A 26776-nucleotide genomic window follows, 5' to 3' on the forward strand; every position below is an offset into this window, starting at 1 on the left:
AGTGCGCATGGACTGCTCTGCGAGGCTTATTGTAAGGACTTCCAAAAGGACTTCCAACTCCCAGAGCTTTTCCTTGTGTTTTTTTTTTTTACTGTCACGCTTTTGATTGGCTATTTTGTAAGGCTTCCACAAAAGAAAGCACGCAAATAGCTATAGGCTCGGGTATGTCCCGCCTTATCTTAAAATGTCCCCTCCCATAGCATATGTCTCTTGTGAGCGAGCAGCGTTGCCATCTGTTTACAATTATCGCGCCCATGCTTGTTTACATTTGCCTGTCTCGCTGTCGCGTTAATTGGAAACAGATGGCATTCAATTTTGCAGACGCGTGTTTCTTTTTTCTTTTAACTTTGATGCCTATTTTCCCCTCCCACCCGCTCCACAGCAAAGTACTTGTTTTAAAGCGCGCAATGTCGCGCTATGTCAATAGGACTGATTTTCGGCAGTTATGTTTATTGTTTCTGTTCTAAATGCATGTTTTCAAGGGTGAGAGGTGGTCATTGGCAAAGCGTTGAACATCGGAAATTCTAATATAGGACAGGATAGTCCCCAGTGGTTTCCACATCCATTGTGCGCTCCGAAATGTATTGCCAACAAGTCTGGGGTGTGCAAATTAGGTGTGAAAAATTCCCTTACTCCACCATAGTTTGCAGAGTGTGCAGGGAAGAGATTTGTTCCCATGCGGGTAAAAAACATTTTGCATGCTGAAATCTATGACTTTCCCAGATTTATGTCCATTAGCAGTTCGATTTGTACTATTGTTGTAGAAAACGCTCACCCGTAACATATCTCTGTCATCTAGTGGACAAAGACGAAATTTCAGTGTGTTCGGGGATCGTTTCTCAAAATTATAATTGCCAGTCAGGCCTTTGGACTGCAGAACACCTTATCTATCAGGAACAATTGCTTTGCATTGATTTCTGACAATACTGCTTTTAAAATGTATTAAATACCCCTCATTTTAATACAGGCAGAAACTGTACATTACTGCTCGGTCCTGGCCTTTACCCTGTGGCAGGTTTAACTCAAACAACGCCTGCCGACTGGGGATAGATCCTGTGGTGGGCTGCTGTTTGGGAATAAGAAGAGAGTTCAGGGTGGTCTTGAGTACGACGGTGGTGTGTATTAGACGTAAAAGTTTCAATTTGTTTTTATTTTACAACTCATCTTTTAATAGTACATTTCTGCTGATATAGGATACAGAAATAAATCACGAAGTGCCTGAAAGTATTTCCATATTGCGAAACTATTTGCAAAATGATTTGCGACTGCAACATCAGCCATTTTTTATATACTAAGATTTGCAAAACAAAGGTTTGCGAAAATTGCAGTGTTGTTTACCTGCAGGGAAACTTTAATGTGTGACATAAATTTGCAGTTCTAATATTGTGATACCAATAACATAGTCGCCATGTCGTACTAAACATTTCCAAATTCTGACTACTCACACAAACAGCAAACAGCATGTGTAAATTTACCATCAAGTGAAAGAAGATGGTAATCAGGTGCAAAGTGTACAAGCATTGGCACAGCTAATAGGTCTCGCCTTTGGGACATTGTAAGTGTTTAGCCTTGCAATAGTTGTTGTTGCACCAAGGATATCATGCTGCATAATGAGAATTTGCCTAGCCTTAGTGCTGGTAAGTTCCAATTCTATTAAGGACTCGGAGGCGAGGATTATGCCATTCTTTTTATCGCTTTATTTTCCACAGCAGCAAGAAAAAACATAAACAAACTACTTTTCCCATGAACATCTGGGAAAAAAACAAAATCGAACATGAGTCCTATCACAGTGTCCATGCACTGGCAGCTCCCATCATGCCCTGCTGTCGCTTCCTCTTCCTCTTTCTTCGCGCGAAACCCATATACCGGTCCAATCACGCATCCTGTTTGGAACCTTCAGTCCCTGCAAAAGAACACACCATCAGATCTAGCCCGTTCCAACAGAACGTCATCATTCAAATGAAGAGCAGTACAATGCAGAGCAACAGCAGATCAGCAATTGAATCATCATAAAAGATTTATTTACATTGCATACGGGGAGGGTCCACTTCCAGGAAGTCTCTGGGGGAGATAATCCTCGCCTCCGAGTCCTTAATAGAATTGGAACTTACCAGCACTAAGGCTAGGCAAATTCTCATTCTATGGCAGGACCGGAGGCTTCGGATTATGCCAGTTCAAAGCTTATCGACAACCAGCCGAGCTACTTCTATAACTGGCTTGAAATAGAACCTCTTGAATGTGGAGTCCGAGGACCAATCGGCCGCTCTCATCAAATCCTCTAGGCGATTGGAGGAGACTTCAATATTCTGATGGATGTAAAATTGGATTCAACTGTGCTCACTAAAAAACAACTTAAACCTAAATCACGAAGATCTATAAGCCAAAATATAGTTACACTAGATCTCTGTGACCATTGGCGCTTAGATAATCCTCAAAAAAAAGAGTTCACCTTTTGGTCAGGGAGACATAAATCCTCATCTCGAATTGATTTCTTTTTAGCATCCACGGAATTAGAGTTTTCCTATCAAAAGTTGATGCACAATGGGTTCTCAGATCATGCTATGTTAGTGACTGAATTTGGGGCTGGAGAAGTTGAAAAAACTCCTAAAAGATGGATATTCAATAAGACATATTTACAGGATGAGCAGTGGATTAAAACATTAAAAGTGGAGATCTCAGACTTTATTACACGTAACCTAGATACTGCCCCTCTGCATATTGTGTGGGATTCACTAAAAGCTTTCATTCGCGGCATTATAATTAGTAAGGATGCTTCAGAATGGCGAGCTGTCAAGCAAGCAAGAGATCAACTGTATCATAGAATCGCTACCTTAACACTATTACGTCAATCTGATCTCTCAAATACAGTGAAAAACAAGTTAAATGAAGCAAAACGCGAACTCAGTACAAACTTTTATAAACAGAGCGAGGAACAATTTCTAAAACAATCTCAGAAGATATATGAGGAAAGTAATTTTACGGGTAAACTTTTGGCTTGGCAGGCTAAAGAACAAGCGGCTGCGAATAAGATTCATCTGTTAAAATGCCCGATTACACACACAGAGACCTCACAAACTGCTGCAATAGGTAATATAATGTTGTCACATTATCAAAAGATATATACTCAACACCAAGATATAGATGCAGCTAAACTTAGGACCTTTCTAAATAAATATGAAATACCATCTCTTGCACAAGAGGATCAGGAAGGAATGTCAGCACCTTTCATTAACGTTGAGTTGGAACTAGTAGTTAAAAACTTACCAATGGGCAAGGCTTGTGGGCCGGACGGCCTGCCAGCCGAATTTTTTAAGGTTTTTTATGACTCCCTTTCGGACTTACTGCTTCAGTTGTTAAATTCTATGTTAAAGGGGGGCCAAGTTCCTAACTCGTTTACGGAAGGCTCGGTGGTTAGCTTTCCTAAAAAAGGCAAAGACCGTAAAGACCCCAATTCATATAGGCCCATTACCTTACTCAATACTGATTATAAGATTACAACAAAACTGCTTTCCTTGCGATTTAATTCCATGGCTGCTGCGGATCTTATACATCCAGATCAGAATGGATTCATCGCAAGCCGCCAACTTGCAACGAACACTCATTTTTTAGTAGAAGCCTTAGATTATTTTGAGATGAAGAAGATACCTGCTTTAATTTTATTGCTTGATGCAGAAAAGGCTTTTGATTTGGTGGTTTGGAACACACTTTTTGTTATTTTGACACAATTTGGAATTCCTTCACAGATTATTAATTTAATTCAAAATTTGTACACGGGTGCTAAAGCTAAGATAATTATCAATTCGGCCTTAGTAGGCACAGTCTTAGTTCAGCGAGGGACTCGACAAGGCTGTCCTTTATCCCCCACTCTTTTTGCTTTTTTTATTGAGCCTTTAGCCATAGCAATTCGTAATTCTGTAGATATAGTCCCCCCTGTTCCTACTATGGCCAAAATTAAAATGTACGCAGACGATATCATGCTGCTAATCAGACCAGATATGAAATCTCAGGTCTGCGCCTTAAAACTTTTTGAGGAATTCGAAACCTTAGGTGGCTATAGGATTAATAAAAGAAAAACCGAAATTTTAGTGTGGAGGGAAGGATCTTAATGTCCATCCAGAGTTAGTCGGATGTATCAATCCAAGGCCAAAAAGATATTTGGGGATTTTTTTTTCGGCTTCGGTCGCAGATTTATATATACTTAATTTTGAACCTCTTCTGCGGAAAATACATTTAATGTTTACTAGGTGGAGTCCTCTGCCATTATCAATCTTGGGCCGGGTGGCCCTGATTAAGATGTCCGTGCTTCCACTGTTTAATTTTTTGTTTGCAACTATTCCATGTTTTCTTCCTGCAGCCTTCTTTTCAAAGGTAGAATCTTTATTTTCTGGTTTCATCTGGGCTAAAAAAACAGCTAGACTAGCATTAAGTACTCTCTATACAGATACAAAACAAGGTGGGCTATCTCTACCGAATATTAAAGATTATTATAGTGCATATTTTGCACAATATCTAGAGCGCTTTAAGATTGGAGCGCAAAGACCTAGTTTATTTATTAATTTCTTCTTTGACCTTATTTGTCATGATACCCAGACTCCCTTCTTTTTGCAAATTCCAAAATCTCCAAAATTAGTACGATATAAGATCATGAGTTGGTTTTTTAAACGAAGGGATGCTATCCTTAAAAGATATTCCCTTCCACGCTTCAACTCTAAAATTCCTCTGAAATATGTCTTCAAATACACAGAGACTAAAATAAGTTCAGATATTGTTATGCAATGGAATCATCGAGGTTTTAACAATTTATCAGACTTTATAAGGGATGGAGTTTGGATAAAGCCGTGCGAGATGCAACTATTAATTCAGGGGAATTATCTGCTAATAGGTTCTTATATTCTGATTTATAAAATGTTGGAACGGCTGGACCCAGGAAATCTTAGTTTACAGATTCAGCTATGGGAAGATTTGTTTGTGGTCATAAGGTCCAAGAAACCAGGGGAATGGAAACGCTGTTTAGCTCTTCAGATTGAGATAGATGTCACCCCGAAAGCTATTAAAAAATGGCAAGATCAAGAATATCATGTTCTCTCTGTAAATGTTTGGAAAACGTTAAATGAGTTAAACTTTAAAGTGCTACGGGGTGCTAATTGGAGAAGAATGTTATTTTTTAATAAATGGCTGCTATATTATACACCAGCTGCTATCTCAAAAATGTACGTTAACACATCTGCCAATTGTTTTAGATGCCAGCACTTTTCCCCTGCTAATTGGTCTCACACCATAGCTAACTGTCCTAAAATTGTACCATTTTGGAATGAGTTATTTAAGTTTCTACAAACTGATTGTAAGATTCAGATTTTATACAATGAAAAGTTGATGCTATATGGGTATGATCACGAACTGGAAATTGATGATCAAACCGTCAAATTATTATATATTGTAATGGCTGTAGCAAGGTCGTTAATACTGCAAAATTGGAGATCAACTCAGGTCCCGTCGTTCCAAGCATGGTTGCAAAAGATAAGAAATGTTAGAAGAAGTGAATTTTTATATGCAAAACGGATAGGAGGGCTGAGGAAATTTGAAAAGACTTGGGATTCGTTTTTTGAGTAATTATGGATCTGTTTTTGCTTGGTAAAAAGTAGCCCTATATTTTTATTTTTATTTTAATTTACTTTATTTTGTTTGTATTCTGCATGTAATATTACTTTACCTATGCCATGATCTTGATTTTGACATTGTATATAACTGTCCAGATTTTTAAGAACCAAAGAACTTCAATAAAAAATTGTTTAAAAAAAAAAAAAAATCCTCTAGGCGAGCCCCGAGGGCAAAAGCTTTTGAGGCCATAGCTCCTCTCGCTGAGTGAGCGCCAAATTGTTTGGTATCAATCCCCGCCTCCTGCATTACCCAACGCACCCAACGGGCGATCGTTGGCGAAGTAACAGCCTTGTACGGTTTCTGTAGGGCAATGAGAAGCTGTCTTTCACCCGGAGGGCGAGTATCATCAGTCATATCCTCATAAGCACGGAGGCACTGCACAACACACAGTTTAGGGGAGTCCTGAAATGCAGGGTACGAAATAACCCTAGTAAGGGTCTTAGTTCGTCTACTGACAGTGAAAGAAACTCCATCCGGAGAAAAAACTCTGGCCGTGATATCAAGAGCCCGCACATCCAAGACCCATCTGCAAGATACCAGGCACAACAACATAGCTAACTTAGCAGTCAACTCCTTACGAGACAGGAACCTGTTCGGTTGCCAAGAAAGGAACAAATTCAATACTCTGTTCACGTCCCACAGGACGGTGTACCGAGGTTCGGCGGCAATGAGAGGCGAATTCCTCTCAGGAGTCTACAAACCAAAGGGTGTTCCCCAACCGGAGAACCCTGCACCAAGTCGTGCCTTGCTGAAATCGCAGATCGGAAGGTATTGATCGACCGGTAGGTCAGTCCCTCCTGAGCCAGTTCGGCCAAGAAATTTAGGACACGGACTACAGCTGCCCCCACGGGATCAAAATTCCGTCGCACACACCAACGACTCCATCTATGCCATGCAGATCTGTATCGCTTGGTCGTGCTGTCAGCCCAGGCTTTGGAAAGCAAGTCTTCTGCCTTTCGCAAAAGGCTCGGGAGCGTCCAACAACGCCTGAGAGCCAACATGCCATCAGCCGCAGAGAGCCCTCGTGGACCAACCTGTGGGGAGCTCCGTCTGGATTGAGGAGAATGTGAGGAGAGTGGAGGAGTAGGATTGGAGAATCCCAGGAAAGTTCCAGAAGAACTGGAAACCAAACTTGAGACCTCCACCATGGAGTGATCATCACCACCTGCGCCGACTGGCGACGTAGCAACGCTGATACGCGCGTTATCATCGAGAATGGGGGAAACGCATATCCCTGCTCGTTCGACCAGTCCTGGAGGAACGCATCCGTCGCCTCCGCCGCTGGATCGGGGCGCCAACTGAAATATCTCGGGAGTTGATGATCCAGGCGGGATGCAAAAAGGTCCACTGAGAAGGGACCCCACTGGTCCGGTAGCCTGGAGAACAGAAGAGGATCCAGCTTCCACACGCTGGCATCTAGGATGTCCCGGGAGTGCCAATCGGCTATCTCGTTCTGTCGCCCCGGCAAATACTCCGCCGTGACCGACACCTGATGGTCCAGGCAAAAGTGCCAAAAGTCCCTTGTGAGGTCCGCCAGCATTTTGGATCTGGTGCCCCCCAGATGGTTGATATAACGGACCGCCGACACGTTGTCCATCCTGAGAAGGACGCAGGACTGCACCCTGTCTTTGGTCCAACACTGCACCGCGAAGGAGCCCGCCAGTAACTCCAAGCAGTTGATATGTAAAGATTGCTCGAAAGCGGACCAGGCGCCACCTGTGGAGAAATCCCCCCACCTGGCTCCCCAGCCTGAACGACTGGCGTCCGACTCTATCACGATGTCGGGAGCTGAGCCAAAAATCGCACGGCCATTCCAAGCCTCCATGTGCGTGAGCCACCAACTCATCTCGTCTCTCACGTCGTCTGACAACAGAATTAGCTGAGAGTATGTTAGCCCTTTCCTGAGGTGATACGCCTTCAAGCGTTGCATGGCCCGATAGTGGAGGGGCCCTGGAAAGATAGCCTGAATCGAAGACGACAACAGGCCCACCAACCGCGCCAGGTGACGTAAAGATATCAATGGCTTTGCCAGAGACTGGCGCAATTCGTGCCTGATCTTCGTCATCTTCTTGGCGGGTAGACTCAAGGTCGAAGACACCGAATCTATGTTGAAACCGAGAAAGGTCGCACACTGGACGGGAACCAGAAGAGACTTCTTCTCGTTGATGACAAAACCCAAACCTTGAAGAAGGTTGACCGCGGACTGCAACTGAGACCGCAAGCGTCTCGGGCACTGGTCCATGAACAGCATGTCGTCCAAATACACTATCATTCTGACACCTCGAGCCCGTAAGGCCTCCACCGTCGGACGCAACACCTTTGTGAAGCACCACGGCGCTGAGGATAGCCCGAAAGGTAGTGTGGTGAACTCGTAAACCTGATCGTCCAACTTGAACTGGAGGAAACGACGGTGTGGAGGAAAGATCGGGACCGCTAAGTAAGCGTCTTTTAAGTCGAGCCTGACCATCCAATCGGTCGGGCGCAACACATCCCGTGAGAGGTGAATCCCCTCCATCTTGAAATGGCGGTACACCAGCCATTCGTTGAAATCCTTTAAATTGATCACCGGGTAACGGCCCCCGTCGACCTTGTCGACCAAGAAGAGATTGCTTAGGAAACCGGTGGGGTGTTCGCAAGCGCAACAAATCGCCCCTTTTTGGAGGAGGGCAGCGACCTCTTTGCCCACCAAAGTCGCATCGCGCTGTGAAAAAGTAATGGGGCGAGGACGCTGAAGCTGACACGGACGGCCATGGAACTCCAACTGGAAGCCCTACACCGTCTGCAGCACCCAGGCATCGCTGGTAAGGGAAGCCCACGCTGGGAAGAACTGCGCTAGTCGTCCCCCTACCCGCAAGCTCGCAGAAGGTAGCACACTCACCTCGTCTACCGCCATGTTGTTGGCCTCTTGGACCACCACGTCCTCTGAACTTCTGCCCTCTGGTGGGGTAGAAGTTGTTGAAACGGGCATTGTCGTGAAACTGCCTGCGTCCGGAGCCTTGTCCTCTGTCTGAGCTGGCGCCTCGACCGAACGAGTGGCCCCTGCCTCGTCCGGCCTTATCAAAAACACGAGGGGCGAAGACCTTCTTTATGTTGGACTGAGCTCCGTCCAAGGAAGTGAAAGTCGCTACAAATTTACCGAGCTCCTTGATAAATGGGTCTCCAAACAACCCACCCTGGGCCACAGCGCCAGCCTCGGACGAGGCGAGGTCACCCAACTTGGGGTCCACTTTTATTAAGAGAGACCGCCTCCTCTCCGTAGAGAGGGCACAGTTAGCATTGCCCAGAAAAATGATGGCGCGCTGGGCCCAATTTGACAGAACCTCTGGGGAAATCATGTCCCCCAACACCTTGGCTTCCTCCGCCATGTCCAGAATTTTAGTCATGGGGCCTACAGCATCAAGTAACTTGTCCTGGCACGTACGCCAGGACCTGTCTATCCCCTTCCGGGGATCCTTGACAAATTTTGCCAGGAAGGTAGCCATCTTCGTGTCGATGTCTGGAGTCATGGCTACCTTATCTTGAAAAAGACAGGGGTGTCCCCACAAAAGGACAGTCTGGGACTGTGTCTCACACCTAGTGAGTGCACTCTAGAGTGAATATTGCATTTCCAAAAAATATAGCATGCCAATAATACGGCGGGAAAGGTAAAGTTACAGGAATTTTAAGTCTCAATTTCTATCAGCGTATGTTGAATCAAGAATAGAACTCTGTATATTTGTTTTCTTATATCTCTAAAGATGCCAAGTTTTTAGGAGAAAGCCTATTTCCTAATTGCATGTTCAGTTTACACATTAACATTAAAATCTACAGTATTTTATGATTAACATAGCACACACAAAAGTTATTGTTAAAAAAGGATGTTTACCACACCATGAGTTTCTCTGTTATACATTTATTACACATTCAAATATAAAAATTCATCATTACATAATATACAATTATTTAAGAAAACATGTTAGTACATTTGTATAAAAAGCATTTAAAACCAAAGAATCACAAGTCGACGCGGCGTTTCGGTATCCTGTATGTCTACCTTCTTCAGGACTGATTCTAAATAGATTTAAAAAAGGATTTAAAAACACAGAGTTACTCTTATTGCATTGGTGCAGATTGTTCATCATTCACAACTGTAGATAGTCACAATTGTAGTAGCTATAAAATCGTCTTTTAGGCATCTTTAGTACAAAAGGCTTCATTTTTTAGCACAAAATTTCGGTTTTACATTACCGTCATGGCTACCTTACCCTCTAAGGAGGGCCGAGGGCACTCCGCCCGAAGGCGGCTACGGGCATCTTTATCCACAGGCCTCCTGAGGCGATTCGCGACATAGTGGGCCACTTTATCGCATGGGACCCATTCTGACGACCTGGGGTGGACGATATCGTCCGGGTCCAACATGTCCGACGGACCCCCGGAGGTGGACGGTTGAGATGGGAGCCATGACCTGGAGGAACATGCCTCCTCCTCCGAGTCCGGAGAATCATCGTCCTGCTGCGGCTCCGGAGACATAGTATGGGGTGTATGGGGTGTAGGTGGCGGTACCTCCACGGGAAGAACCTGAGGGGGCTGGGACCCCTCCATAGCCAGAAAAGCACTCTTCACCCTCGCGAAAGCCGCAGGGTCAACCCCCTCCGTACAAGGTTTCTTAGGGGGAGGGGGAGGCGGGGACGTGTCCGGGCCTGAGGCCGGGGCAGGCGCAGGAATAAGAGCAGCGAGCTTAGCGTACGCTTCATCCAACCGCGCCGTTGTTCAAGGGGTACCATTGCTTGGTCTACAGCCCTGTAGATCGAGTCGTCGACCGCTTGGTAAAAGTCATCGTCCAAAGGGACGTAATTTAGAGGGTCCTCCTCTGTATACTGGTCTGACTCCCTCTGCATAGTGAGTTAAATTAGGCTCCAAAGGGCAGAGAGGTCTGGCAAGGGGAATGGAATTGACCCGAAGGGCACTCTATGGTCTGGGGAGGTCCCAGGGATATGGGTGGCCAAAGGCACACAATTATGGGGACTAGCCCCTGGGAACGCTGCAACCCTCAAAATTCAGGGGAGCCACCCGGTGAAGCGTTCCCACGCCGAACACCGGCACAATTGCGACCCCGTAGGGTGTTCAAATTCACAATACATCCCAAACAGGGTGTCAATGAAACAAAGGGGAAAACCTAAATTGAGACCCCTGAGGGTGTCAGAACCGGGTGGCCGGGTACAGGCTACACGCTGATGAAAAAACGCGCCAAAACGCTCCAGAAAGCGTCTGACGGCGTTCCTGCAGCAGCCGAGACACTGACCCCTAGTGGCGAGATAACCGCACCGCGCACTACTGGGCACCAGAATCGCGTGAGGAGCGCAAAAGCGTCCCACGATCGAAAGGGAATCTGTGAGAGGGAAAAACACAACAAGCGCCTGACCAAGGGACAAAACGCTCAATACACAGAACCCACAAACCCAGGAGAGAAGAAAAAACCGACTTAACTTGCTGCTGAGCAGCGAAGAAAGAGGAAGAGGAAGCGACATCAGGGCATGATGGGAGCTGCCGCTGCATGTACACAGTGATAGGACTCATGTTCGATTTAGTTTTTTTCCCAGATGTTCATGGGAAGAGTAGTTTGTTTATGTTTTTTTCTTGCTGCTGTGGAAATTAAAGCGATAGAAAGAATGGCATAATCCGAAGCCTCCGGTCCTGCCATAGAATTAAATACGTATAAGGTCCCAAAGGCGATATTGGGTATGCCAATGCTTGTTGTCTGTGCATGTGTCTTGGATTAACTGAAGGACGTCTGTTCTGCGTGTTTTTCCTGCTGCGGAGGGCACATCAGGATGCTGATGATGGCTTTAGTGACCGGATTAAGAAACCGGTTTAGTTTATGTGTGAGGCATGCTGCTTCCGCTACATCAAGCTGAGCTGCAGTTCGGGCAAAAGCGCTAGGTAGAAGAGACAGTACTGCTAGTGTGAACAGGCTGCCGAAGCCAGTCGGGTGCAGACAGGAGGGAGAAGATGTGCATGATCAGCTCGCTCGGCAGTGACGCAGCACCCAACTCCCCTCACAGTCCGGCCAAGGGCATCCCGGGACAGCTGCACACGCTGCCACAATATACTGCCTCTAAGGTCCTGGCTGCAAACACAAAACATTAAATGACAAGGGGACAACAAAGGCGCAGCCACCTTTCCTCTCTGCCCTATCGGCCCAACTGTTGTAAATGAATCTCAGACCCTAGTATACATTTCCCGATTCATGCCCTTATATAGGCATAATTTATCATTCCCTTATATAGGCATAGAAATCATTACCATATTTGGCCTAAACACACAGCCCAAATACGGCATGGATACTTCCACTAAGCTCCAAGAATTAACAAAGTTTTCTTGGAAAAACCCGCCTTCAGCAGCCCGGGACTTCCCCCTGCTTGAATATTAAATTCTCCTAGAACTCCCGGCGTTTTCCAAGAAATTAGCCTTTGAGTGACCTTATTAAGTCCAAACATGCGTCAAACTCTGTACTTTCAAAGTATAAATATGCCTTGATTTGCCTAAACAAACACACAGTGGTTTGGAGCAGATCGACTATCTACTTGCCCGACGCCCTGCAGCAGCAAGTGCTGAAGGAAGCCGACCCTCCAGCAGACGCACTGCGAGACTCTGTCATTTCTCCTGCCGAGAAATTTAGCTCCAGTGTTTCCAGGCTACCCTTGCGGGTATCTGGGAAATAGAGTCCAGAGAACGAGATACAAGACCTCCTCAATTCTAGAACAAAGGTACGGAGCTGATTAGACCTCTTAGAGTATTATTGGAATCAGATTCCTGGCTGAGAACTCCTAGACTTAAACTCCTCCTCTTATACTCCCTCCCTCTTACCAGACTTAGGTTATGTACACCGGGGTAGGCGTATTCTAGAAGCACCAGTTGAGTATTTTAGTCATCCTTTTATAACTTTATGTATTTTATATGCACGTTATGGCTTAGAAACCATATCATGCTTTTACAGTACTACTTTATAAAACTGTTCGTATACATTGTACTTCATAGTAAGCTTTACTATTGTAGCAGTTCATTTTTAATTCTTGAGAAAGAAGACTGTTCAATAAATACCTTTTTATTGAAAACGCCGGTCTCTCTATTTCTCATGCACCTCTGGTGAAACTAAGCATGCACGATTGACTGAGTGAAATAGTTATCTATTGTTTCCGCGACTCTAGAGATTTGATTTCTTATTTTTGGGAAACAAAGTTGTCATGTTTTATGCGGTTGTCAGAAACTAATCCCTTCTTGTTTATTCGAGAAAGTTTCTATTGACCTCTGAGCTAGCTGGCACTCACAATTAAGTCTAATATAGCTGGTAGAGACCTAGTAGACCTCAGTCCTGCGTCTAAACTACAGGATATATTATTCCAATGCGCAGAGCCTATTGGGAATATAGGAACTACACTACACAACCACTAAGAGCGGAGGAAGGCAACGGGCAGGATGTGGGGGTGGGAAGAAGGCCACACCACAGGGAGATACAGGGCAAAGCTGCATCAAGTAACACGTAAAAGAAAGTAAAATAAAAAGAGTGCCTGAACTAATAGATAGGTGGTATGGAGAACAAGGGTACCCAAACAATCCATAAAATAAATAAATAAATCAAACCTCGGGTGAATCGATATTTGCAGAACACAATGGTTCCTATAGGCCAAAAAATGGTCCTAGAGAATAATGCAGGAATACACTGCAGGTATTTAGAGCAAAAGCTATCAATTAGGGATATGCAATTAATGCTGGAGGGAGCAGTTAAATATATACACTGGGACAAGATTTTTGATAAAAAGTAAGAACTTAGTAATTCGTTATAAAAAACTAAAACAGTTCAGGTGCTCACATAATAAAAGTGACAAAGAACGTGATGTGATATCTCATTGACAACACAAGGGTGAACTCCTCAGAGACAATTTTTACAAATCACAAGGAGTTCTGGTTGAAGGGTCTACAGCGATTCGATCTCAGTGGCTAGAGATCATCTTCAGGGCGAGATATACGCAGGGCTGGCGCTAGGCATGGGCAGCGTGGGCAGCTTCCCAGGGCCTCGCACTCAGCCCACCAGCATGGGGCCCGAACCGATTGTGTGCCCTTTGGTTTCCCTGTCTCCTTGCAATTAGGGTCTATGGGAGGGTGTCAGGAGACCTAGGGGAGACGCTTCCCCTTGTCCCAATTGCAAGGAGACCCATTCAGAGACACTGCGGGAGGCCCATTGTACAGGATTTTAGCGCCCCCACAGTGTTAACTCTCAGCCCACAAGCAATTCTTACACCTATCAGGCTGGAGGTGTGAGAATTGCTTGCAGGCTGAAAGTCAAAACTGTGGGGGCGCTAAAATCCTGTACAATGGGCCTCCCGCGGTGTCTCTGAATGGTTTCCTTGCAAGGGGTCACTTAAGTAAATTAGAGGGGCCTCGCGCATTCCATTTTGGCCCAGGGCCTCGCAAATCCTAGAACCGGCCCTGGATATACGTGAGCAAGCTGAATTCTAAACACCGGACTGAACTGATACAAAGGGGAAAAAAAAGAGTATGAGGCACAGTAAAGGTGCAGGCGGTTGTGTCTTGATGGAGGCTGGGAATAAATACTGTCAGCGGTGAAAACCAGTCTCTGAGCGTAGTACTAGTGGATATTCCCGCATTTTGGGGCATGGAAGGTAGCCAGTACTCCAAGTATAACTTAGTGTTGTAGTCAATGAATCGCTTAATTTGTGGGCCACTAAGAGAATGCATTCACTCAGGGTGTGCCCTGGTTGGAATTTGGATACTATTGCCTGCTTCGCCCTCATAGACACTTGCGGTCTTACTCTAAATTATCACAAAAGAAAGCATTGGCACTCTCCTGATGGCCACCTCTTAGTGGCTGCAAATTAATCGATTGACAGTATTTCACGTCATCTTTAAATCTTTCCAGCAACTGGTACAGATTTTTCTCAAGGAACCTTTGCTTCTGCCTGGTTACATATATGCCAAGGTATTTGAATTCCATGCTTACTATTGGCATCCCACAGTTTGTTGGGAGTTGTGGTGCCCCCTTCCCCCAGCGAGTGGGTATATTTGGGAGTTTCTTCCATTTATCTAGTGCCTCGAATACAGACCAAAGGTCTTAACCCCTCCTATGCTTATGACAAGGCCAGCTCGTCATGAGCCACGGTGCTCGTGTGCGCATGACGAGCTGAGCTCGTCATGACTGTTGGAACGCTCGCACGCTGGGCTAATTCCCCTGACGTGCGAGCGTTCTATGAAAACGGGTGTGGTCATGACGAGCTCAGCTCGTCATGAGCACACGAGCACTGTGGCTCATGACGAGCTGACCTCGTCATGAGCACTGGGGCGCTGTGCGTACCCCCCCCCCACCCCCCCCCCCCCTGCTCAGCGGGATAAACAGCCCCGCAGCCAAGGGGTTAAATATATGAAGTATTCTTCTGCTTTGCTTCTGCAACATATAGGAGGACATCATCCGCATATGGTATTGTTCCCTATCAATTGTCTGTGCAGCACCGGCATTGGACAAGTGTGTCCTGCCAGATCCAGGCCCCAAGTTGTTCCAATTCTAGGATGAATATCCTGGGGGAAAGCTGACATCCCTGTCCTGTCCCTATCTCAAGTGTGATTGTGTGAGATGTCACACTGTTAACCTTTACTACCAGAAGTGGCTGTTGATATAGGAGCATTACCAATTGCAGGAAACGATATCCGCTGCTCAGTTTGTCTAGGACTCTGAACATGCAAGGCCATGCAAGCATGTGGAAGGCCAATGTTGCATCCAGAGACATCAATAATGCTTGTTCTTCTATTATGTCTGCCAGTCTCAGGACTCCATAGAGGCTTCGTAGCTTAAGTTGGGTCCCTCTGTTGGGTATGAAGCGCGATTGGTCTGATTGGACTAGCATCAATACAACTCTTTTTAATCTTGTTTCTAGCACTTTTGCCAGTATATTTGCCTCTATGTTAAGCAGTGAGATCATTCTGTATAAGGTGTATTAGTCAGGAGGCTTGCCCTCTTTTGTATAACTACTATTGTGGGCAGTATTTGATCTAGTGATAGAGACCCTTCATTTTTGGCTAGTTTTAGCTCATGGAGCACAGGCTGTGAAAGCCTCGAAGTTATGCTTTTATAGAGTTCAATGGGTATACCATTGGGTCCCAGTGCTGTCCTAGACTGAAAATCTCTAATGGCTGTAGCAATCTTGGTCTCATCTTTTTTTTAACGGAATTTTATATAGCGCAAACTTGACCCGAAGGTATTGAGTCAGAGCGCTTTAAATGAGCACCAGTTGTGTTACATGAGGACAAATTCATTTTTGCAGTAAATGTATAGATTTTCACGCTTCGAAGTGCCTGTTCTTGCCTTATTTCCTTGTTACTCTTTATTGGGCGGGGGGGGAGTTTTATAAGGCATTAGCTCGATTTGAAGGTATCAAAGTGCTTTACATGAGCCTCCGTTGTGGTACAGACAAACACATTAATTTTGTTATGCACGGGGAGATTAAGTGATTTTACCAAAATCACAGAATGTTGCGAGTCCTTGCAGAGACTCGAACCCGTTCCCCAGATTTGAGGTCGACCACCCTAGCCATTAGGCCAACTCCTCTCCCCATCTATCTCCACTTCCAAGGATTGGCTAACTTGTGCTGAGAGGTATGGCAGTTGTATGTCCATGAGGAACTACTGATTTTTATCAGCACTTTTTGTGATAGAGGGAGGCCATAGTTTACTGGAGTATGGGTGTATACCTCTGCTATCTCTTGGTTCCCCCATCACCAACTCCTCTATTCATATTCTTGACGTCTGAGACCCATCTTTTAGTTTGATCTTTGAACTCTAGCCAGGCCAGTAGTTTCCTTGCTTTGTTTCTTACATTATAAAGTGTAGGCTAAGTGGACACATGTCACCAGGCATCGTTTTCAGCAAGGTCTTGGTACTTCTCTTGCTTCAGGTTAAGTCTGTGTTGTAGCCTCTGCCCTCAATCAAGGGTCTTAGCCTCTAGTATATGCAGTTAAGCCCCTGTTTCCTTCTTGTCACCTACTACCAGTGATATAGCTTGTCCTCTCATTTCTGTTTATAAGCTTCTCAGAGAGTAACCGCTGAGTCTACTGCTTCGCCACCTTGAAATGGTTTCGGAAATTTATTTGGATTCTTTCTTTATCTGCTCAAAGAACAGTCCTCCAGGCACTTATTCTGTCTCACTGGGATTATAGTAACATTCTGTATTTTGGAGTTGATAAAGCCTCCACAAGACGGTGGTGGTGCAAAATGTGGCCACCAGACTGACCTACAGACTGCCAAAACATGCTTCATCCATTCCTCTTCTACGTATACTTCACTGACTAAGAGTAGAGAAAGGCATCAAGTTTAAGGCTCTTTGTTATATCTTCAAAGCTAGGGCTGAGGGCTGAGGTAGCCCCCCCTCCACACCACTAGCTTGATAAATCGTATATACCTGTGCGTTGTCTGTGCTCCAGCCCTCTCTCTGTGCCCAATTCCCAGGATCAAACGATCCCATATGAGACGTTGCTCCTTTGCCTACCTCGGCCCAAAACCTACAGAACACCTTAACAGAACAACTTAGATTCTGCCCTTCACAGGCCATCTTTCGCAGACAGTTAAATAGTTGGCTGTTCAGAGCTAGCTAGCTTCGCTGAAATCACTCTTGCATGTTGTCAAAGCGCTGGGAAACCCCAAGTTGGTAACTGTCACGCTATATAAGCTTCTTAATTTAATCTAATCTACTGTGTCTTTAATTTCCTTAAAGTATAATTCCATGCTGGTTTTTAATTTTGCCACAATGTTCTTATTTTTCAGGTATGTAATTATCAACAAGGACTAGCTAAGTTGTGAGAGGTGATTCAACAGAGAAACGTTTGTGGGCAAACCATTTGGTTTGATCATGAAGCCCTCACCCACCAACCTAGTTGGTGGCATGCTTCATCATCGGGCCCACCACAGTGACACCGAATGTGTCCCGGTGTGCTGCGACCCCTGGTTACAGCGGAGCTGGTATGATTGCTGAGTGTGCAGTTTTGTGGGTGAGTTAAGTGAAATTTAAAAGCTATACAGTGGGTCCCAGTACCCGAGGGTAAAGAAAGATTTTAATCACTGGGCCCCTGTTAGCGTCTAACAGGCAGACGGACGTGATCGAGTATGGATTATGACCTCCTACGTCCTGTGTGGTCTACATGTTTCAGCCAGGCCTACTGGGACCCACTGTATAGCTTTTACAGCTTTTACACTCTGTTCATCACCAACCCCTTTTCTGAATCGATTTTGGCCACTATAGGTGTGGCAGGGTATACTCAGACATGAGTCCCTTTCTCACTGCACCATCAGGATTCAAGCAAGCCGGGCCGAAGACGGCTGAAATGCCAGAAACCGGTCCCCGGAAGCTTGTCTCCTTTCTGGTGAAGAATTGGCTTGGTAGTTTAGTCTGCCCTGTTCCCATGATGCACTGGGCCAGGGACAGACTGATTTGCATATAGCCAGGTTCTGAGCTGGGATGGTGCAGTGAGATAAATAACGGTGATGGATCAAGCCCTGATCTTTGGACTGGGTAAGAGTGGTCTGCTTAATTCAGACACTCTGTTCATCACCAACCCCTTTTCTGAATCTACCTAAAATAACTGGCCACCAGCCCTGCAACAACTGCAGCGTATGCCACCTTACGTCACAATCCAAAACACTCTCTCTAGAAACTGGCAAACCTTGGACACAACACCAGTTTACTAACTGCAATTCATCAAATCTGGTGTACTTAATAACTTGCAAATGTGGACTTAGGTACATAGGCATGACTACTAGAAAAATCAAGACAAGAATTACGGAACACAGGAGCACCATCCGATGCGGCAAGAACATAAGCAAACTTACTGAACATTTCCTTCACCTGGACTGTCATTGAACAGTTTAGCGTGACCCAGTCTAATGAGAAAACCCTTCTGACCAAGGAACAGCGCTGGATATACCGCCTGTCCACCCATATAGAGGGTCTGAATGATTCCATCCCATGGAATTCACTCGCCACATGAGACAGTATAACACACTGAACTTTGCCTGTTTCCACCCTTCCCTAAACTGCAGGGCTACGACCCACATTCCTAATATATATGTACTCCCTGAGCCATACTTCGTAACACATATATATGTACCCCCCTTGAGCTTTGACTGACTGACCTTGCCAGTTTCAATCAGACTAAGCTCGCAATCTCATGAGCTGAATCACGAGGTGACACCCTATCCCTACAGCGCCAACGAGAATAGACACCGATTCCGCTCACACATGCTGTCTATGACAATGCCAACTAGTCAGAACTTTCTCAATTATATGACAATGAACCGTATCCCCGTAATGTCATCCCTGTATCCCAGCCCCCTAGTAACATTCACTTACTCAACTGTAAGCTCAGCAACGCGCATGCTCTTATGTGTTTAACTACTTTGAGAAACCCAACCATAGTGCGCTTGCGCCAGAACACACTGATTCTGCGCACATGCGCTGTAACCAGATGACTCGGCAAACACAGCGAGTCGGCACCATTTTCTATTTTCACCAAGCTACAGGTGGAAATCGTTTAGCGGGCTATTTAAACTCTGCTAGCAGCCCGACCCAGTCACTCGGAACACTGCAGAAGGACGACAGGTGCAAGGAGGATCCAGACCGATAATTTTGTGAGTAACCCCATTGCTACAGCGACGATCTGGGTAAGCAGTAGGCTCTTTCTCCCCACAGGTCTGGTCCTAATTTCTCCCCTTCTCCCCCTTCCCGAATGAATATTCAGGGTCTCTTTCTCTGCCAGGTGACTCAAGGAGGCTTTAACAGCAACAAGCCAGTGTGAGAATAATGCAAAATACTTTCTTGTACCTCACCTCGCAATATTTCGCTGTTTAGCCCACCACAAAACAATCGGTTTACGCTAAAACCCACCTCTGTCATACTTCTAGTATGACCACGTTTTAGTCGAATCTAGGTCGTGCACACACCTTAGAATTCGGCATTATGTTGTGATCCTAGCTAAAAATGCTAATTGACTTTACCCTGTACGTTTGTCTATGTCTTATATGTTATGTGTACAGTAAAGCAAGAGGGAATCCCCCTCTAACACATACCGCACCTTAGCGAGTACGACACATTTTCTCCACAAACACTACCACTTAAATTAAGTATTATTTATTTCACCATCACATACTCTTTGGTCCTGAGGAAAGCCAGTTTAAAAGACAAAGGCCTGGCTGAAACATGTAGACCACACAGGACGTAGGAGGTCATAATCCATACTCCATCACGTCCGTCTGCCTTTTAGACGCTAACAGGGGCCCAGTGATTAAAATCTTTCTTTACCCTCGGGTACTGGGACCCACTGTATAGCTTTTAACTTTCACTTAACTCACCCACAACACTGCACACTCAGCAATCATACCAGCTCCGCTGTAACCAGGCGTCGCAGCACACCCGGGACACATTCAGTGTCACTGTGGTGGGCCCGATGATGAAGAATGCCACCAACTAGGTTGGTCGGTGAGGGCTTCATGATCAAACCAAATGGTTTGCCCACAAACGTTTCTCTGTTGAGTCACCTCTCACAACTAAGCCAGTCCTTGTTGATAATTTCATATAACCCTGGGGATACGGACAAGCTTATCTAGTCCTCTCTCTCCCTCTTGATTTGATGACCTTATTTTTCATGTACCATGGATATATGGGCAAGGCTGCCCGCCTTCCTCTCGGTCTACTCTGTATTTCCACCCACACCAGGGAATGATCTGAGATTCTTCTTGCAAGGTGTCTAGCTCTAATAAATTGGCCCCCATGAAGGCACTGTGTCAGCAGATAATCAATAAATGAGAAGCTATTATGCGCTTCAGAATACAACTTGTATTGTGTTTGCTGGGGGATTGTGGGAGCGCCATATATTCATCACCTGAGAGCCTCCAGGAAGCCCAGCAGTGGACCAGGTGTTCCCCGGGGCACCCTCTTGGTGTCTGTTTCCAGTGTTCATCAACAACCATGCTCAAGTCACCCCCCAAACCAGAGTTTCTAGGAGTAGCTGTAGTAGAATGGAGCCTATTGTGGATATGATTGATGCCTGCAATTTGGGTGGGACATAGACCAAGCAGAGATTCAACCTTAGGCCCTCCCAGTGCACCATTAACACCACATATCTGTGTTGCTGATGTCTGTTGAGGGACCAGAGGGGCGCTTCGGTTGGGTTTCCTGCAACATGACAATATCTGGGGCTTGTCTTTTGAGGTATTGTAAAACAGCCCCCCTTTTAATTCTGTTACCCAGCCCGTTAAAATTCCAACATAGTATTTTTAATGTTGGCCAGTTTTCCTATTGCAGTTATCGTATGTTGGTTCTATCGCTGTGCCCAGAGTGACGGGCCCATGGAGAACACTTCAGCTCAACTTGGGTTATTTTATCACATTTGGCCTTTTCAAGGTTTGGTGACTACTAAACAAGTACAGTGAATAAAACAACTTTGTAATAAAACTACCCCATCCGTTCCCCTGCAGTACGGGCCTTCAACTACTGCGTCGTAGTGAGCCAGTCGCTCCATCAGTTAAATACCATTTACAGATGGCCTCGAGTTGTCCTTACTGGTATGCTCAAGATTACACAATCCCCCAGGATCATGTTGTGTCATCCCCTGTGCTTATTCAGAGGTCGCTAGTATAGATCCTTCCAGGGAAGCTTCCACGTGCAAGGAGGACGGGCACAAATACCACTTCTTAGTTTATTCTTTCTCCAGTCCCTCAGAACCCCTGCACTGTCATTGGTCAATTTCTCCACTTCTACTCTGTCCTTGTTCCTGTGATTGTTCTGCTAGTGTTGGTCGTGGTCAGCATCTGTGGGTCACTTTCGGCTCAGCCCTGTAGGCATATCCTTCAGCCCTCTAGCCACTCCCATATATCCTCAGGTGTGCTAAAGTGCCAGGTTTTGCCTTCAGACACTATTCTCAACCTTGAGGGGAACATCATTGTGTATTTTATCTTTTGGGCTCGTATTGCCTTTTTTGCTTCTCCAAAGCTGCATCATCGTTACTGGACATTAATTGTGGAGTCTGGAAAGAATGGTATCACAGCATGCTATAATGGAGGTTAATGTAAAAACATGCAGCTTGGAACTTCATGATAGTTAAAAATTCAAGCGATTATCGTTCTAGGTGGAGCACAGGTGGAGTGGCAGCACCGTGGCCCTGTGTGCTCGCTTGACACAGAAGAAATTTGAGAGTCATTAGGGCTTCTCTGTTTGGGTGAATATGTCTTCCAGGAATAATTTCACACAGGGTCCCTCCACCCTCTCGGGGACCCCCACCACCCTAATATATTTCCTTCTCACTTGCCCTTGTAGTATTCCAGTTTTGTCATTTATTGATATTTGTCTTTAGTAAGTTGGGTTATAGTTGCCTTGAGAGATCTGGTGTCTTCCTATAGGGTGGATAAGGAGCATTCTGAATGCACCACACTTTCATTGATCTTTTGCAGATCTCACATCCATAAATGAGCTAAAATGTTACAGCATCTACTTTAAGTTCCAGCACTTTCCTCACGTCTTGAATTGCTGTCAGAATGTCTTTCAAGAAGGGATCTGATTCACCACTGAAAGTCTAGGCTCAAGACCTGTTGCACTGTTTTCATTGTGCTGGGCTGACTCAGTAGTACACAAGGTGTAGGCAAGAAGGATCTGCTTTTATGGTTACCCCCACTTTTTGCTTGGTGTAATGCTGTTTCTGACTAGTCTGACTGGGATCCTGCTAATCAGGACTTCAGTCTCTCTGTGCTTTCTCACCTAAATTGGTTTGGTAAGTACTTAGGTACATCTCAGATTGGACACTGGTGCACCCTTATCAGACCCTAGTATATGGTACTAAGGTACCCAGGGCATAGGTACACCAGAGGTCCCACATGGGCTGAAGCATGTATTATGCCACCACCCATGGGAGAACACTCAATTTGTAACTACAGGCCTGCCATTGCAGCCTGTGTTAGCTGGTGCTATCACCACTTACGAAAGATATAGGTTTCCCTATATCTAAGGTCACTGCACTTAAAACCTATAAGTCCCCCCTACAGCAGCCCTTTGCAATCCTGGAGGCAGGGTGCTTGGTTCTTAGGGTGAGGGTGGCCCGGCATGAGAAGGACACCCCTAGACCTACTGAGTCCATTCTTCTAGGTTGTAAGTGAGTCAGACATATGGAAGGGCATCTCAAAACTGTCTCGAAACTGGCTGCAACAAATCCTATCATGTTTAGTAATAAATATGTTAGAATCATACTCCCACACACCGTAAACAGTGTGGGAAGTATGATTCCATTCATCGTAAAGCTCCTTTGGGAGGCTCTTGGTGCTCCCGGTACCAATTTTCTAGACCCTGACAGCAAGCCAGGGCTGCTGCCGGCCAGAGACACATTTCTGCCCTCCTGCTGCTGAGCCAAGCTCGGGCAGGGGAAGGCAGATCAATAGGTATCCTGTCACAGGGAGGTGTGACCATCTCCCAGAGAGGATTTAGCGTATTGGGGCAGGGTGGGAGCACTTGCCAGCGCCATATAGTCTGTGTGAAGGGCACACTTGGCCCTCCCATGCATAGTCCAGTTCAAACCAAATCAGGGAACCATTGGCTCCCTCTCTGGCACAAACCTGGACAAAGGACAGGGGAGTATCCTCCTCCATATCCAGCCCCTCCTTAGGGAGCGAGCCCTGTATTGTTCCAACCCTTTCCTTAGGGTTTTTAAGGGCTTACCTGTAGTTGGGTCCTTAGATTCATCATGGTACAAGATACATTTCCGACATCACTTCTTCAACCGTCTGGGCACACTGGACTTCGGTGGACTTAGCAAGGCTGCAACTAGGAAGACTTCTGCTACTCCTGATCTCATCGCCCTGCTCGTCTGCTGCAACGTCCATGCCTGTGCACCATACAGGAACCTTCCAAGGCCTGTGTGCATCCAAGACACCTGAAGGAATCTCCCTTGAAGTGAAGGAGTTACTTCCCTGCATCTGCAGGCACCGCAACTAATCTGACCGGTCTGCTGATCCTGGGCTCCCACGGACTCCGAAAGGCTCAGCAAAACAGGTGGCAGCTCCTCACATCCCTTGGGGCCTGCCCTGTGCTCTCACCAAGTTTGAGGCCAGTATCCCTCGTCAGAGCAGCAGGAACCAAACCCCTGTGCACAGTGTCAACTTGCAGTTGCAAAGGCTTGTTGGCTTCCTTTCACCAAGGTCTTAGGGTTCCAAGTAGCCCCAACCTCAAGCATCTCCAGTCACCCTCAACACATCTCTTGCATCGTGGGTTTGCATCTTTGATGAGCTGCTCGAGGTCCTCTGGCGACTCCAGTGCCTCCGGCTGGAGGTCCTCTTGACGGTCATCTTCGTATTCTTTGGCACCCCTGATTACTCTGGCCTACCCTAAATCCCCTGATTGTGCTGAGTATCCTGGACCTTGCTGGTCCTGACAATGCACCTTTCTCCACTTCCACATTGGTTGCAGTTCCCAAGGCTTGTTGGTGCTCCCGCCAAACACAGACACCTCAACTCTTGACATCTGACGTGGGACAGCTCGTGTACGGCTACTGGTCTTCAATAGCGTCGCCTGGTCCAAACAGCTGCCATCCCAATGTCACTGTCAACTCTCCTGCAGCACCTGACATCAGTGGGCATTTGTCTTCAGTGCCTCCTGGTCACTTCCAGGTGGCATAGACTCCGTCCGCTCTGCTTTAAGGTACTTCTCGACTTCATTCCACCTTTGAGTTCCACCAGACACTTTCTCCTTCTCCAGCAACAGCATCTTCCTGAAGTCCTCCATTGGTTTCCGACACCAATTCACACCTATGCACCCGGCTTCCCTGGTGTAGGTATCATGGTTCCTGGGGTATCCACGGGTGGGGTGGCTCTCCAACCTTCTGTCTCCCACAGGTTTTCTTCAGGGTCCACTAGGAAGGGTCCCTCTTCTTTAAAATTGCAACTGCAACTTACCCATTGACTAGCATTGATCACACGGTTGTGTTCCCTTTCTGCACACAGTCTCCGTGGGGCTCCTAGTTTCTTACCTTGGATGGTTCCTTGGGTCCCCGACACTTCTACGTCTTCTGAGTATAGTCTTGACTCGGGTCAGGGTTCGCATTCCACTATTTTAGTATATGGGTTGGTCCCCCCAAGTGACCACTGTGTATTTATTACATGCTACTTACCTGTTTCTATTGAAAAGTATTGTGTGCAATTGTCTATATCCGGCTATGAGATACCTGTATGTATTAGTGAGTGTTATATAATAAATACATATTTTTATGAATAAACTGTGTGGTTCTTTTTCACCTAATCTATATCAATAAGATTATGTGCTGGTAAAACAAGCTGTTTTATACTCCTTCTGGACTAAGTCTGAAGGCTGCTCTCCACAGCTACCACTAAAAGAGCTTTCTAAGGTTGTCTAAGACCACTAAAATCACCATAAGGGTTGTCTAGATTGGTGCAGGGTGCCCACTTACATAAATGTGCATCATATACCACACCAGCTTCTCACACATGTTAAACCTTGTACCTCTTCAGTTTAATCTGTTTGGCTCCTTTCGCACACTTGCCATCTGCCATGTCATTTCAAACTGCTGTAATGTGGCTTGCAGTATGAATCTCTACCCACAAACCTGTCGACCGTGAGCAGGAGGGCTCCTAGTCATGATGTGCGTTACTCCTTGCTGCCTGCCTAGGGAATTTGTGGAGGTTGGCGGAATTGGTTGCCTGTGACCTTTTGATTATTCTCACTGTCACTGCTCACCTCTGAGTCGGTGACCATTAAAAAAAATGGAGTGGGGTGGGGGGATGCACAGGAGAACAATTGCTGTGAGTTGCAGGAGCTGGGTCCCTCTTTTTCCACATGCAAGTTCGGTTTCCACACCCAGATGCCACCAGGAGTCCCCTACCACCACAGTCTGTGTGTTGCTCTCCCAGTGTTTTCAGATTATTGTTGCCAACCATGGTTGCTCTGTCTGAAATCTTAGAAATGTCCCCTTTTGAGCAAAAAGAAAAAATCTTGGAAAGATGTGTCCTTTTACAATTAACACAACACACCGAAAGCAACAACTTCCTAGATCCTTATCAATCAGGCTTCAGAAAAGACTGCAGCTCTGAGACAGCGATACTGAATGTCATAGATGACATTCATAATTCACTTGACAATGATCAATGCTGCCTACTCATCCTCCTGTACCTATCTGCAGCATTCAACATGGTTGACCACCAACTGATCAATAATGTACTGCGGGAAAGGGTCGGAGCAGACAAGGTGGTACTACAATGGTTCTCCTCCTTCCTGCAGAACCGCACCCAAAGAATAAAAATTAAAAACAGCACGTCAGACCTACTCCCCGTAAACAGAGGGGTTCCGCATGGATCAGTTCTCTCCCCTGCACTATTCAATATCTACATGGAACCCCTCACCAAGATACTCCATAAGGCCAGCATACCCTTCCACCTATATGCAGACGATACCCAGATTTAATTTTTAATTTAAAAAGAACTTATAGAGCGCACGTACACTGAGTCAGTTTCATGGCGCTGGCGAGGTCCCTAAAAGGATGAAATAAAAGAGCTAGTGATGATAGGATAGCTAGGTGCCAAAAGCCTGCTGGAATAAAAAATGTTTTTAGTGACCTCCGGAACTCCATGTAGGAGGAAGAAAGTCTTAAAGACAAGGGGAGGCCGTTCCAGAAGGTGGGAGCAAGCACAGCAAACTTCTGCCCTCCTGCCCGCTTCTTTTTGAACCGGGGCGTGGTTAGTAAGGCTGAACTAGAGGAGCGGAGGTCTCTAGAAGGAACATAGAGAGAAATAGCCGAATTAATAAAGGCCGGGGCTGTACCTGCTCTTGCTTGAAAAGTCAAGCACCCCAGCTTAAACTTGGCTCGTTCTTTTATCGGGAGTCAATGTAAGCTCTTGAGTAGGGGAGTCGAGTGATGGGACTTAGACAGGCCAAAAACCAGGCGGGCCGCCTGGTTTTGTATTAACTGTAGGCGCTGCAAGGCATACGCAGGGGCTCCATTGTAAATGATGTTTCCATAGTCAATCTTTGACAAGACCATGGCCATCAGGATTAGCTTTAAAGCAGAAGTGGAAAAAAATCTGGCTA

The sequence above is a fragment of the Lissotriton vulgaris genome, chromosome 10, assembly GCF_964263255.1.
Source record: "Lissotriton vulgaris chromosome 10, aLisVul1.2, whole genome shotgun sequence".
NCBI lineage: Eukaryota > Metazoa > Chordata > Amphibia > Caudata > Salamandridae > Lissotriton > Lissotriton vulgaris.